A 13998-nucleotide genomic window follows, 5' to 3' on the forward strand; every position below is an offset into this window, starting at 1 on the left:
CTGGCATCTTCGTGCTGTAGGGCGTCTGCTCTGCCTGTCCATCCAGGGTAGTTTGTCCCCAAAGCGGCTGCCATCTCCTAGGTTTCTTCTCTGCACACTTGCCACTCCCTCATGGAGAGAGATTCCTCTGCCCACTTGAACCTGGGCTGGCCTATGACCAATCTGACCAATAGCCTATGGCAGAAGTGACACTGCCAATTCCGGGCCTACTCTTTAAGAGGAGACAGTTTGCTATCCCTTAGAGCCCTGAACTGTCACTAAGAAATACAGGCAAATAAGCCACGTGGAGGAGGCTGAGGCACCAGCAGGTGAGTGAAGAAGCCCCATTAGCCAGCCAGTCCAGTTGAGCCTTGCGGTAACTCCAATCCCAGCTAGTCCTAGTTGTTTTCTGACTGTAACTACTCAAGAAATCCAAGGCAGGAACCACCCCACCAAGTACAGTCAGCCTACAGAACCATGATGCAGCGATAGTAGTTTTAAGCCACTGAGTTTTGGAGTGATTTGCTGTACCACAGTAAATACCCTACATACCACCCTCCAAGGTCCCAAATGTAGATTTTTGGCAAAGCTTTTCTGTGCAAGTCTAGTTGACAATAGTCCTTCCCTCCTCTAATTCCCACAGAACCTCTCAGTACCACACATTTTGTTATCCAACCGTACATATTATTTTCTGTTTTCTGTATTCTCTTCTGGACTCCATGACCTGAAGATACCAAGCAATGGAAATATGTCTTTTGAGATCCCTTCAACAAGTACCAGTACTGGACAAAATATAATAAGCTGTTGAATTGAGTTTTAAAGCATTCTTTGAGCTTTCTGCCAGCTCTTTTTAGCTGTGACTCCCCTTCATGGTATCTTGGAGCATTCTTTCAAGTCATGGTTGTGAAAGTATGTCTGGTTGCAGGCAGCCCTCAAGATCCACCCAAAGACAGTATGCAACAGAGCAGTGGTTCTCCAAGTCTGGTCCTGGGTCAGCAGCATCAGTGTCAGCTGGGAACCAGTTAGAGATGCCGATTCTAAGGTCTGCCCTAGACCTGTGAACTTCGAGGTTCTGGGAGTCGGGCCCAGCATTCAGTGTTTGAACAAGTCTTCCAGATAATTGTGATGCATGCTGAAGCATGAAAGTCATTCTTGTAAAAGAAAAGACTTCCAGGTTTAGGATAGAAGGTCTAGGATCTTTTCATTAAACAACATTTATTGGCTGTGCATTTGCTTCTGCGGGTGCCGTGTTAGCAGCAGGGGATGCTAAGAGGGCTCTAGGCTGGTCGCTGCCCTCGTGTGCTGAGGGAGGGCGAGGTGGCTGCTGTTTGTCTGTATAAATGAGACATGCCCCCAAATGACCTGTAGAAAACCTCCATACTGAATGAAACAGTCCAATTTTTCTTACCTTCGCTTTTCTATTTAAGGATCAGATGCCATTATCATGAACTTAAATAAGCTTTAGGAACCCTTTTATCAGGATATGTTTTATTAAAGATTACTCCATTAGTAAGTAGCCTGTTAAAATAGTATTCACACTCACTATGGAACAGAAAATCTAGATGAGTAGAAAGAAAATTAAAATAATTCATAATCCTACCACCAATAGCTAATATCATTTCAGTGCATTTTCCTCCCAGCTTATTAATGCCTGGGTCTTTTTTCCTTTTTCTATATCTGCCTCATGCTCTTAGTAACATATTATGGGCACTCTAGGTCACTTGTGTCTGAAGTTTCAGCATCTTTTGGTGAAATGGCCATAGTGTAGCCATGATGGTGTTTGCCCTGGGTGCAGCTGAGCAGTAGTGGAGACAGTCACCGGTTCCCCTTTTCACTGCTGTCCGTGTCCTGCTTTCCGTTGGTTGGTTCTCTTTTCTAATCAGCCCCGTAGACTCCTCCCTGTCTTCTCCTCCTCCCGCTTTGGCTTTGTCGTCCACCCCTGGCTGGCGTGAGCTTTCCACCCCTTCTTCCCTTGACTTCCCTTCATCCTTCCTACACGAGGGCTGTTACCGACGCACAGGGAAGAGTGGCCCTTCCTTGCACATTCTCCGACTTGGCAAAGCTCTCTTCATACCTCTGTTGTTGGGCTCTTGTGTGAGGGTTACACATTTAGGGTCTGGGCCTGAGACTAGAGAATTCTTATTTCTCTCCACATGCCCTAGGACAAGTGAAAGGACTTCTTCTAATTCATTTGCAAAATGAATACATAAAACCCCAAGGCCTGTCGGTCACCAGGAACTGCTGTTCACAAGTGCAAGACCCACTGGCAAGCCCCTAGGCTATACTATACAGGCTTCTGACCTTGATACACAGGCACTGTGATTCCTTCAAGGAAGCCTCTGAGAAAGCTCAAATCCAAAGCGCAGGGAAGTATTGAAACAATACAGCCAAAAATCAGAAGGAGCTACTTTCAGGTCGGACAGGAAATGGACAGCATAGGAGCATGGAAGACGTGGGAATGCTGTCGGTGGTGGCCCCAGGGCCCATGACGGAAGGGAGTGTGTATTCTCTGAGACAAGATTAGAACCACTGCATCTTTGTAGAGAAGACCAGGATCGCTCTGAGACACAGCCTGTGAGGTAGATTGAAGTAAGAGAGCAGGGGTGCTTCCCTCTTCTTCTTTATCTGAGGGCAGTAGTCAGTTCCTCAGCCGTGATTTCCATCTTGGACAGTGAGCCGTTCAGAAGGAAGGGGAGGAGGTGGCTGGGAGGCCGAGGAAGGAAGGGGGAGCAGCATCTACTGAAACATCCACTGCAGTGGCCTGGGAAGGAGCTTCCTGGTGAGCAAAAGAATGCAAACCAACGGAGCAGATTTCTGTTGTGATGACAGATGAGCTTGCTGCCCGTCCTGAGAGCAGCCCGCCAGGGCAGGTGGAGAGGCAGGGCCAGATCTTTGTGTGGACAGAGGCAACGCTACTGCCCGGCTGCCAGCCCGTCTCTCCTTAGAGGCCAACATGGCTGAGTTCAGCTGGAAGGCTGGGGAGACAGCACTTCTTGTTAGTTTCTGGGTCACATGTCAAATTAGTGGAGGATTATTTTAAGCTAAAAACAGTTATATTCAAAAAGTTCAGAGTGTAGTTCTCTTCTGTGGTTTTGACTTGCTCTGCAGTCATTGCGGCTTTGATGTTCTTAAACATACTTGGTTTTCCATTTTGGTCTTGAAAAAATTAGGAGACACCTGACTGCTAATCTTTACTCGGGGGTGAAATTTCTGGCATCTTATAAACAGTTTCATACAGAGATGACACGGAGCTTGAACTTGTCAGGATCGTCAGCAGGCACTAAACGGTTGTTCTCTGCGCCCTCCCTTATGCTCCACGATCCACCCATGGTCGGCATGACCTTCAGCTTCTATCCTGGACCAACTCCCTTTCATCCTTCGTGATCCACTGCAGTGGTCAACCCGGAACACCTTCCCTGACCTTTGCAGACTCTTAACCTCTGATTCTCCACACCACCCCATGTTACTGGACTTATTTCACGTTGAGTGTTACACATTTAGGGAGCTGGAGACAGCGTCTGCGTGTTGTGCGCATGCTGTGGCCTGTGGCCCAAACAGATCGCTGCTCCTAACCTCCAAATCCGTTTTTGTGGCTCTGGAAGGCAACCCTTACCCTTCCGCTCCACTTGGCTCTTGTAATAGGACTAAATGGGCCACCTTCGTTTCTACTCAGGCAGCATTTGATGAGATTCGTCCGTGATGACAGGCAGCTCTCATCCCCCACTGGGCCAGCCTACCTGGCAGGACTGCACTTGCTCACCTTGATAGGTGGCAGGACAACCACTGGGCGCCTTTCCGACCTGCTTCAGAGCTTCTTGTAACCTGGCAGTGAATGAAATGCACAGCCTTCCAACTCAGTGACATTTAAGGCAACCACTCATTGGTCCAGGCAGCACAATAAGTTGGTACTCAGCTGCTCCCAGTCTATTTTTCTGGTTAGAGCTATAAATAAAAGAAATGAGGGTGCCACTGCACGTGTGACACCAGCCTGCCCCTCTCCCCAGCAGTCACGTCCTTGCCCTTGCTCTCTGGCTTTGTTCTGGTCCCCCGGAGGAACAGTGTTTTAAGGATTGTGTTTGGGGGTTGCCTAGTGCTGTGTGTCTACATTTGAGTCCCCCCCACACACAAATAAATACAGTAAATGAATATATATACATTTGAATTGCATATCCACCCCTACTGAATGGGTTATTCATTCATATGGAAATAGTTTGCACTAAATATAACTCCCCCAGTATTCTTATTTAGTCCCTCTTATTCAAGGGACTAAGTTGCATCACTCAAGGGTGACACATAAATGACACTTACCGCAGTAACACAGAGTAATGGCCTTGTGAAGTGTGGTATATTGGTGTGCTTATCCAGCAATTTATATATCCAGTAAATACTAGTTGTGATGTCTGAAGAAAACTCAAAAGGCAAGAAATCGTTTTTCCCCACATAAATAAATGATTGTGAAATACAGCATTTTTAGAAACACTCCCCCCCCCATGATACCTTCAAATTCCTTCTCTTCTAAGTAGTGTTGCTTCCCGCCCCACCAACTCAAATATTAAAAACAAATAATTTCCCTGCTCTTCCTCCCTTCCACCTCCCAAGGCCTATACAAACAAAAAGGAAAAAAAAAAAGAATAAGGAAGCTGTCCAATCAAAAGATCCTTACCCTCTCTCAGACTAAATCTACTTTCATCAGTATGCTAGCAAATTGTCAGACTCCCCGACTTTTTAAGCAGTTCATTATCAGAGTCCCTGAGTTTTTAAGCAGTACATTCTTTAAGTTTCCGCCAGAGCTAAACCTTGGCCAGGCCCCAACCCCCTCTCCGTAGAGGCTGTTGCCAGGTTGACTTCCCTGTCTCAGTCAAGAGGCCGCTCCCCAGCTCCGCTGGAAATTAATAAGGCCAATCAGAAATGCACAAAGCCTGCCCGGCCAATCGTTCTCCTCCAAGCGTTTGCCATCTCCTCTGCGGTCAGATAAATCACTTTAAAGCTATTACACCAATGACCATAAATTAGGGGGCCTGGCGGTCCGTCCTCCTGAGGACAAGGCAGGCTAAGATGATTCCAGCGCGGGGGCGGGGAGGCGGCGCGGTACCTGCGGTTACAGCATCCCCGGGCCTCCCCGAGGACCGGCGTCTGGACTGCGCCCAGCTGCGGCCACGGCGCTTCTCGGAGATGGTGCGATCACCCAGGTGCGGGGGCTCCATCTGCGCCGCTCCGCCAGACTATTTACAGCCAAGGTTCGGCCGGTGATTGCTGGCATGGAAAACTCATTTCTCAGCCCGGAGTTTTATTTACGCTCTTATTAGGGAGCCTTCACTCACGTCGGAATGGCAGCGAGTGGCTGCGGCGGGCTTTGGCCCCGGGCCAGGCAGCCGATCTGGGGCGGGGGAGCCGCCTTCGCCGGCGACCTTCCGCCCAGAGCGCGCGGTGGGCGCGGGGACAAAGGCGCCAGAAGCCGGGCCGCGAGAACCTCGGTGCCTCAGCACCCTGGAGAAGTTCGGTGGCTTTGTGGCTGGATTTCCCTTTGCAGGGTTAGCCGGCTCCCCGCCCCCTTTCCTGCCACTCTCTTGGCAGACATGGAACGTGCAGGAGAGTGATGTGCTTTATTAACTCCATCCAAACCCCTCGGTCAAGATTCCGCCCGCCCCCAGGCCTCTTTCCACCCGCCCGGGCCTCCCCTGCCGGGTGTCGCCCACGCATCCAGCGGGGATGGACTGGCAGGGACTACTCCCGAGAGGGAAACTTCCTGGCTGTTCTTTCCGTTGGCGCCGCCTGAAACCCTGTGCAGGCCGTGCGTGTGCATGTGCGCCCGCAGATCCTTGAAGGCCCGCCAGCAGCCTGGCACATCTGGGGCTCCCGACCATGCATATTCATGCCAGAGAGCAGGAAAACCCAGGTCAGCTGCCGGGAAACAACGAACTGTGCTCTTAGAGGCTGACCGAGGCCGAGAATTCAGTAAAATGACGGCCCGACTCTCAGTCCTGTGCAAAGCCTAACACTTGAGGCGGTTTTTTTTTCCCTCCCTAAAATACAAGAGGAAAGGGAGCAGTGTTTTTTGTTTGTTTTTTGGGGGGTTCAGTTTCCAGGAGTTTCCCCTTAGCTATAGAAAGGGTGATTTCTACTCCCTTCCCCAGGGTTCTCAACCTCTGGAAGAATGGCTAATATCTCTATATTCCTTTCTCCTGCACACGGTTCCTCTGATTTCGACACTTTCTCCTTCTCTTCCTCTAATCCTCCTCCCACATGATAGCATGGCTCTTACCCCTTTCTTCCCAGAAAAGAGTGGTGCTTCCTCTGCCCTCCTGACGCTCATTTCTGTCATTTCCCTGAGAACGTCTCCTTGCCCCGTTCCTGGGTGGTAGGGCGCTGGGAGGCGGACCTCAGACTAGGCTACCCCACGGCCTTCCCCCCACCTCGGCCCGGCAGTCCAGCGAGGGGCACTTCTCTGGGCTGAATTGTGTCCCTCCCAGTTCACTCGTTAAAAGACCCAACCCCACACCACCTCAGAATGTGACTGTATTTCAAGACTCCACCTTCAAAGAGGTAATTCAGATACAGTGAGGTCATTTGGGTGGGGCCCAATCCAATAGGACTCGCGTCCTTATAGGAGGACATTTGGACAAGGATGCATACACACGGGCAAAAGACTATTGAGAGGACAGCAAGAAGGCCCAGCCAGGCCAAGGGGAGAGAGGCCTCAGGAGAAGCCAGACCTGCCAACACCTCCATTGTGGACTTTAAGCCTCCAGAACAGTGAGACAGTAACGTTCTGCTGTTTAAGCCCCTGGCCTGTGGTGTTTAGCTAGGGCAGCCCTAGCAGGCTGACATGGGCATGAAGGAGGCCTGTCTGGAACATTCCTGTGGCCCTCCGTCCTCCTCCAGGACTTGGAAACTGCCTGGGATGGCTTTGGCCTGGCACAGTTTTGTTAGGTTCCAGGTGATCTTTTTTTCTTTTTCTTTTTTTAATAAGAAATTACCAACTAGTGACATTCCTCTGTTGGTAGAGTGTTATTCATGCCCCTACTGTTTAATTTTCAATTTTGTCCTGTGTAGGTTTTACAGAAAAATTATAGGATAGTCGTTTGAATTTCAGAGCAACAGCAAACAATTTTTTGATCATGTTCCAAATGTTGCATGGGACATGCTTGTATTTTTAAAAATTCTTTTTATCTGAAATTCAGACTCACGTAGATGTCTTATACTTTGTGAAATCGGCCAAAGCTAGTTCTGGGGTGTGTGTGTGTGTCCTTAATGTCTTTACACAGTGGTTCTCACATTAGAAGCGCTGGAAAACATTTCAGAAATACTGATGGCTGGGTCCCTCCCTGGAGGGATTCAGATTTAATTGGTTTAAGAATTTTTTTTAAAGCTCCCCGGTGATTTCAGTGTGTAGACAGGTACTAAAATCCCTGCAGGAAGAGATGGGTATTAACTAATTAAATGTTCATGGCTCCCACGTTGTTGGATTTGGGTTCCCTTAAGCTTAAATTCTTTGGGTTTTGTTCTGCTAAAAATGTCATCTTACCACTCTGACTGCTAAGCACAGAGGCAGAGGTCAAGTAGATCATTGAAAAATGCCCTGTTAGTACGGGAAACGGTTTTCTTACTTCAGGTCAACTGAGCCCATAAAGAGAGATGTCAAGAGCTGTAATATTGATACCACTGCAATGACTGTCCATTCTGACACTTCAGATTTTGTAATAAATAGTGCAGCTGGGCACCATGGTAAAAGATTTACCTTTCACTGTTACTTTTATTACAGGTCTGTGCTCAAGAATGTACAATGTTTTAAGCATACTCCTTGTTCAAGAGGAATTTGAACAGAATTTTGTTCAGTTCTTCCAGACCCTGGGTATCTCTTCTTCAGCTGTTAATTGTCAAGCATGGACAGCTGAAGCTTACCTGCTGCTCATGTGTTACCGAAAAATTTATAGGAAGTTCAGGTACCGTGGCTGATACCCTTGGGGTAGCACACACCATTTACTCTGCTTGGGTAAGGGCCTTATATTTGACTCTGGTACTCAATTTCATCCTGAAAGTAAATCTTGCCAATGTAAACCTTCATAATAAGTGCTAAGGAGATGCTGGCGTAGAGCTCCAGCTGAATAAGAGTCTTAACTGGAGAGGGATATAAGATCCTGTGGCAGAAATACATTTTATAGAAGATGATATTGGTGGGTGTGATGATACTGACTAATTAGTACAAAGTTCAAAGCTTAAGACTGGAGATCAGTGTGAAAGGGCTTTGTTAAAAATGCTATCTAACATGTATGTAGGCGACAGAGGTTTTGTAACCGCTGCTTCTCCTCTGATGAGAAGTTCCAGAAAACTGTTGGAGCGGGAGGGAGTTGAGTATAAAGTTGGATTTTGGATTTGAGATTCTGGGTTTGGTGCTGCTTGGCTCTGGGTCCTTGGGCAACTACGTAGCATACCTGGACCTTTGGTTCCTCATCTGGAGAAGTGCTTCTAGAATGGTAGAATAATGACCTGAAAATCCTTCACTCCATATAAGCAAAGAGAATACTGGTAAAAGTTGCCCCAGATCACCTTTTGCAGAACTCTGGAGACTCACCAGAGGATTGCAACAATCCAGGGAGTATTTATTCGGTAACAACAGCCGAATCATAATAGGAACAAGGTGGCAATTCAGCTGAACCAGTTTCCTTGTGCTCTCTCTGCATCTGTGGTAGCCTTGAGCAGCAACAGCCTTGTGAATACAGCATCTCTGAGGTCCAGCAGGCTGGCAGATTGCGTGTGTAGCTCCCCCCAAATCCCCAGCCCCAGAGGATAGTCACTATTTGCATCTCACTCTCTGGAAAGGCCCGCATTCTCAGGGCTTGTCTTAACTTTACCTGTAAACAGCTCTGTAAACAACGCTCTCTCCAAGTTGGTAGTTGAAAACAATCAGCAACATCACAGCTATCTAAGGCAGTCATACCCGTTGAGGTTCACAAGAAGCTGACCAAAATACTGAAAAAGGGAAAAAGCTAGTGAAGATGTCCATAGAGGGCTTTGAAAAGCCATAGCATATTATTGAAGCCATGAGAGTTTTTGCACATGTGCAGGGCAGTGTGCAAGCCCAGGAAAGACCTAACTGACATTAAAGCCTACCAGGCCCTTCTGTCCATGAGATTTTCCAGGCAAGAGTACTGGAGTGGGTGGCCATTTCCTTCTCCAGCAGATCTGCTGACTCAGGGATGGAACTGTATCTCCATTAGCAGACAGATTCTTTACCACTAAGCCACCTGGGAAGTCCACTGTAATGAATATTTGCATCTATTTGCATTATATTTTGAGGCATACAATACTAATCATGATAGCACTTATAGTGGTCCTAAGTAGGAAAACAAGCACACTGTTAGTTTTCCTTCAGGTTCTATTGTCCATTGGTAAGTTGGCCAAATGTCCCCTGACGTAATGTTTAGAATTGCCAGGAATCAGAAATTTTTTTTTCCACCTAGGACAGAGAGATCAGAAACTTCACTGTTCTCCAGAATATTCTTTTTTTTCTCACTGACCAAACTCAAAAGGGAGGTAATATCTAATTCAGAACTACCAAGACTACTATTTTCAGATCCACAGTTCTTTAATCAGGGAGCTTTAAGAGTGTGAAATGACTTGTTTTGGGACATTTTGCTGCTGCAACTTCACTTTTTTCCTACCCTTATGTCAACAGTTTCCCTACCCCACTCCCACCTCCCAGCAGTGCCTCCTGAATAAGCTAATCTGCTTTTATTTTTTTTTGTGACTAGATTTGTTAATTAAAATTTTAAACGAGGGTAAAAGAGAAAGCTCATATGTGTATGCCCCTTTCAGAAGAGTGCCATCCACCAGATCTTCATTCACACTTTGCAGAGACCTGTCCACAGTCCTGCTGGACCAGCAAACTGATCAGACCTTGTCCTTGCAAGGCAGTCCAGGTGCACCCTGGCTCTGTCTCATGCTCAGTCACATGAAGACAGATTAATTGGAATCAGTAAACCAGAGGAGGTTAGGTGACTGGAAAATCTCATCAGAAGTGAAGGATACGAGGCCAAAAACGTAGGGAAATGGACTAAGAGAGCAGCAGTCTTTTCAGGGCTCTAATGACAGAAAAAGCAATTAAAAAGGCAGACAGATTGCTCGGATATATAATTTATTCTTTGGCCTGTCGTTTAATTAAAGGAAAAAAGTAGGATGGCAACAAATTTGAAGTATTTTGTAGATAGGGATTTTTAAAGGAGGATGAGAATTTTTTTTAAATTTTCATACTTGTAATTTAAAAATTTTATCTTCCTCCAAATGTAAACTAACACTCTTAAGCAACAGTCTTGGGAGCCAAAGAACTATTTGACTCTCCCAAAGGTCATGAATGGTACAGCATGAGATAGGCTTGTCACGAGGGAGGACTTAAAGACCTTTGTGTCCCCGTTCTCCACTCAGCGCCCCAACAGTCATCATTTTCCTAGTTTACTAATGATCATTACAAGCTGCACAAAGAAGCAAAAGCAAGGTGTGGCGAACTCTTGCCATGATGTCATCATAGCCATCAGTCTCTCTCATCAGTTTTTGTTTGTTTTTATTTCCTTAGGTACGAAACATTAAACAGGAGGTGCGTTCTTCCACATTCAGGTGATTTCCCTCCCCCGCTTTTTTTGCTTTTTTTCCACAAACAGGTTTTGTTTGTTGGTTTATTGTTTTTTTCCCTTTTCACAGTAAAGATCGTGAGCATTTAAAAGCAAAAAAGTCAAAAACAGAGAGGAGAGGCTAGCGCTACGGTATGTATGTATGTCAGACGACAAAGGATTACAGTCATACGTGCTGTGGTTACTGCTCTCTGAGAGACACGCACGCTGCCGGGCAGCCCGGGATCTGCAGGAACCTCATCTGACAGCTGGCTGTGCCCGGGGCCCGCTGTGGGCGGCGGTGGAGCCTCTGCGTTACGGCTGTGAGTTTGCTTTCCCCGTTTCATTCACTCTGCCAGGTTCCAAGAGGAGGATTATTTCCCACGTTACACATATACTTTCTTAATGCCATTTTCTTTTTTAGTTCACAATTTTAACCACTGTATCCCAAATCCTCCAGAGCCAGGTTATCTGTACTTTGTTTCAGGTGTCAGTGGCCGTATCATAAAACACCCAGATCTTAGCAGCTTGAAGCCACAACCATTTTATTATTTGTTCATGTTTCTCTGCATCAGAAGTTTGGGCAGGGCTCAGTGCAGATGGCTCCTCTCTGCTCTGTGGTGCCTGTGACCTCAGTTGGAATGGCTTAAAAGCTGAGAGCTGGCCGGGCCTCTCTCTTATAGTATCACCTGGAGTGATTCAAGCGGGGTTTGAGAATCAAAGATGGGCTCACTCCCAATTTCGGAGCACTTAGGTTCTCCCCCTGGTGGCCTCATCACTCAGTAATTTAGTCTGACATTTGCAGGGCGGCTGGTTTCCAAGAGTGAAAGCAGGTGCTACAGACTCTAGAGACATAGGCTTGGAATTCTCAGAATGTCATTTCTGCATTCTATTAATCAAAGCAAGTCACAAGCCAGACCAGTTCACCGGATGGGTACACAAACACTGCATCTTGATGAGAAACGAGCATTTGCACACTGACATAGAAGGCATACTTGGCAGCCAGCTTTGGAGACAATCTACTGCAGCTTTCCAAGAGGGAAACTGATACGCTAAGCACTGCTCATGAGAGAACGCTAAGACGCCTCCATCTTCCACAGAGAAAAATCTAAAGGTATCTAATCCAAAGATGGACTCTCTTCATGAGTTTCTACTGCTGAGACGAGGAGGTGTCATAAGCATTAGGGTAAAAGTAAAGGTGAAAAGAGCTGGGTAGATGTTGTAATAGGATCATTTTTAATGTAAGTATTTCTTATCTAGTCAGCTCTTCTGAACTAGGCTTTAGATGATCAATAGTCTGCTTTTCAGCTATGGATCAGTACTCAGATTATTTTTAACTTTGTGTCAGTATTCTCTAAGTTACTTACTGGACTCTAGAACTAAGCAGAATTAGCATTTTTTGATGTCTTATCCCACCTGTTAAGGTAACTTTTCTCTATAGTATGTTACATTTTACTAACAGTTTGTAATTACTTAAAATGCTTAAATGGCAGAGGGGAGTCTTGAGTCTTGTCTTCAGCAAGGATATTAGTCACTAGCCCTCTCAAGAATACTTCTTTGGATTAAAGGGTCAATTCAACAAGGAGATATAACATTTGTAAATGTTTATGCACATAATATAGGAGCACCTAAATGTACAAAGCAAATATTAACATACCTAAGGAGAGAAACAGACAGCACTATGATAACAATAGGGGATTTTAATAACCCACTTAGATCAATAGAAATCACTCAGGCAGAAAATCAAACATATGCCTTAAATGACAAATTAGACAAGATGGACTTAACAGAAATAAAGCATTCCATCCAACAGCAACACAAAATGCATTTTTTTTCCAGTGTGCATGGAACATTCTCTAGGATAGATCATGTTTTAGGCCACAAAACAGTCTTAACAAATTTAAGAAGACTGAAATCATATCAGCCATATTTTTTCACCATGGTGCTATGAAAGTAGAAATCAATTACAAGATTAAAATCAGAAAATTCACAAATATGTGGCAATTAAACAAGCTACCAAACAAATCAATAGGTCAACAGAGAAATCATAAAAACCTTGAGACAAGTGAAAATGGAAATAAAATGTATGAAAACCTATGGGATGAAGCAAAAGCAGTTCTAAGAAGAAAGGTTGTAGTGACAAGTGTATACTTCATGAAACAAGAAAATCTCAAATAAACAACCTAACTATATCTCAAGGAATTAAAAAGAACAAACAAAGGTTAATAAAAAGAAGGAAATAACAAAGATCAGAGCAGAAACAAATGAGATAGAGTCTAAGAAGACAATAGAAAATACCAGTGAAACCAGGAGATGGTCTTTGGTTGACAAATCTTTAGTGAGACTTACCAAGAGAAAGAGAGAAAGGACTGAAAGAAATTAAAGAGGAGACATTACAGCTGATGCCACAGAAATACAAACGTTCATGAAACTGCTGTGAACAACTGTATGCCAACAAGCTGAACAACCTAGAAGAAATAGCTACATTCCTGGAAACGTACCATATTCTAAGACAGACTCATGAGGAATAGGAAGTCTGAACAGACCAATTGTTAGTAAGGAGACTGAATCAGTAAGACCTTCCAAAAAACGAAAGTTTCAAGTGGCTTCATTGGTGAATTCTAACCAACTTTCAAAGATGAATAAATACTATACCAAAATCATATTAGGACATCACAAGGAAAGAAAATTACAGGGCAATATCCCTGGTAACCATAGATGCAGAAATCCTCAACAAAATATTAGTAAGCCAAATTCAACCATATATTAAAAGGATCATACATCATGATCAAGTGGGATTTATTCCAAGGCTGCAAGGATGGTTTAACATCTTCAAAACAAGGTGATGCACCACAATAGCAAAATGAAAAATAAAAATTATATTATCATCTCAATAGATACAGAAAAATTATGTGACAAATTTCTAACATTCATTTATGATAAAAACTCAACAACATGAGTATGGAGGGAATTCACCTGAACATAATAGGGACCATATATAGAGTCCATAATAGAGTCCATAACTAACATCACACTCAGAGATGAAAAGCTGAAAACTTTTCCTTTAAGATTAGAAACAAGATGAGGATGCTCACTCTTGTCCCTTTTATTAAACACAGTATTAGAAGGCAAGAGAAAGAAAAGGCATCCAAATTAGAAGTAAAACTGTCACTATTTGCAAATGACATGACAGTATATGTTAAAAAAAAACCTAAAGACTTCCTAAAAAATGAATTCAGTAAAGTTGCAAGATATAAAATTAGTAAACTGAAATCTTCCATTTCTACACACTAAAAACAGATTATCAGAAAGAGAAATTAAAGGAAAAATCCCATTTACAATTGCATCAAAGAGAATAAAATTTCTAGGAATATATTTAACCAAGCAGGTGAAAGACTTATACACTGAAAACTAT

At 44.7% G+C, this 13998-nt stretch overlaps 1 long non-coding RNA gene across 1 annotated transcript; it reads left to right on the plus strand.

The window, feature by feature from the left end:
* The first annotated feature begins 5911 nt into the window (after positions 1-5911).
* On the plus strand, positions 5912-13994 carry LOC122427812. The gene is made up of 3 exons (XR_006265546.1): positions 5912-7922; positions 10550-10590; positions 10675-13994. It is a non-coding gene; the product is annotated as an uncharacterized LOC122427812 (long non-coding RNA).
* The last annotated feature ends 4 nt before the right edge of the window (positions 13995-13998 follow it).

Source organism: Cervus canadensis, chromosome 25 (assembly GCF_019320065.1).
Source record: "Cervus canadensis isolate Bull #8, Minnesota chromosome 25, ASM1932006v1, whole genome shotgun sequence".
NCBI classification, from domain to species: domain Eukaryota; kingdom Metazoa; phylum Chordata; class Mammalia; order Artiodactyla; family Cervidae; genus Cervus; species Cervus canadensis.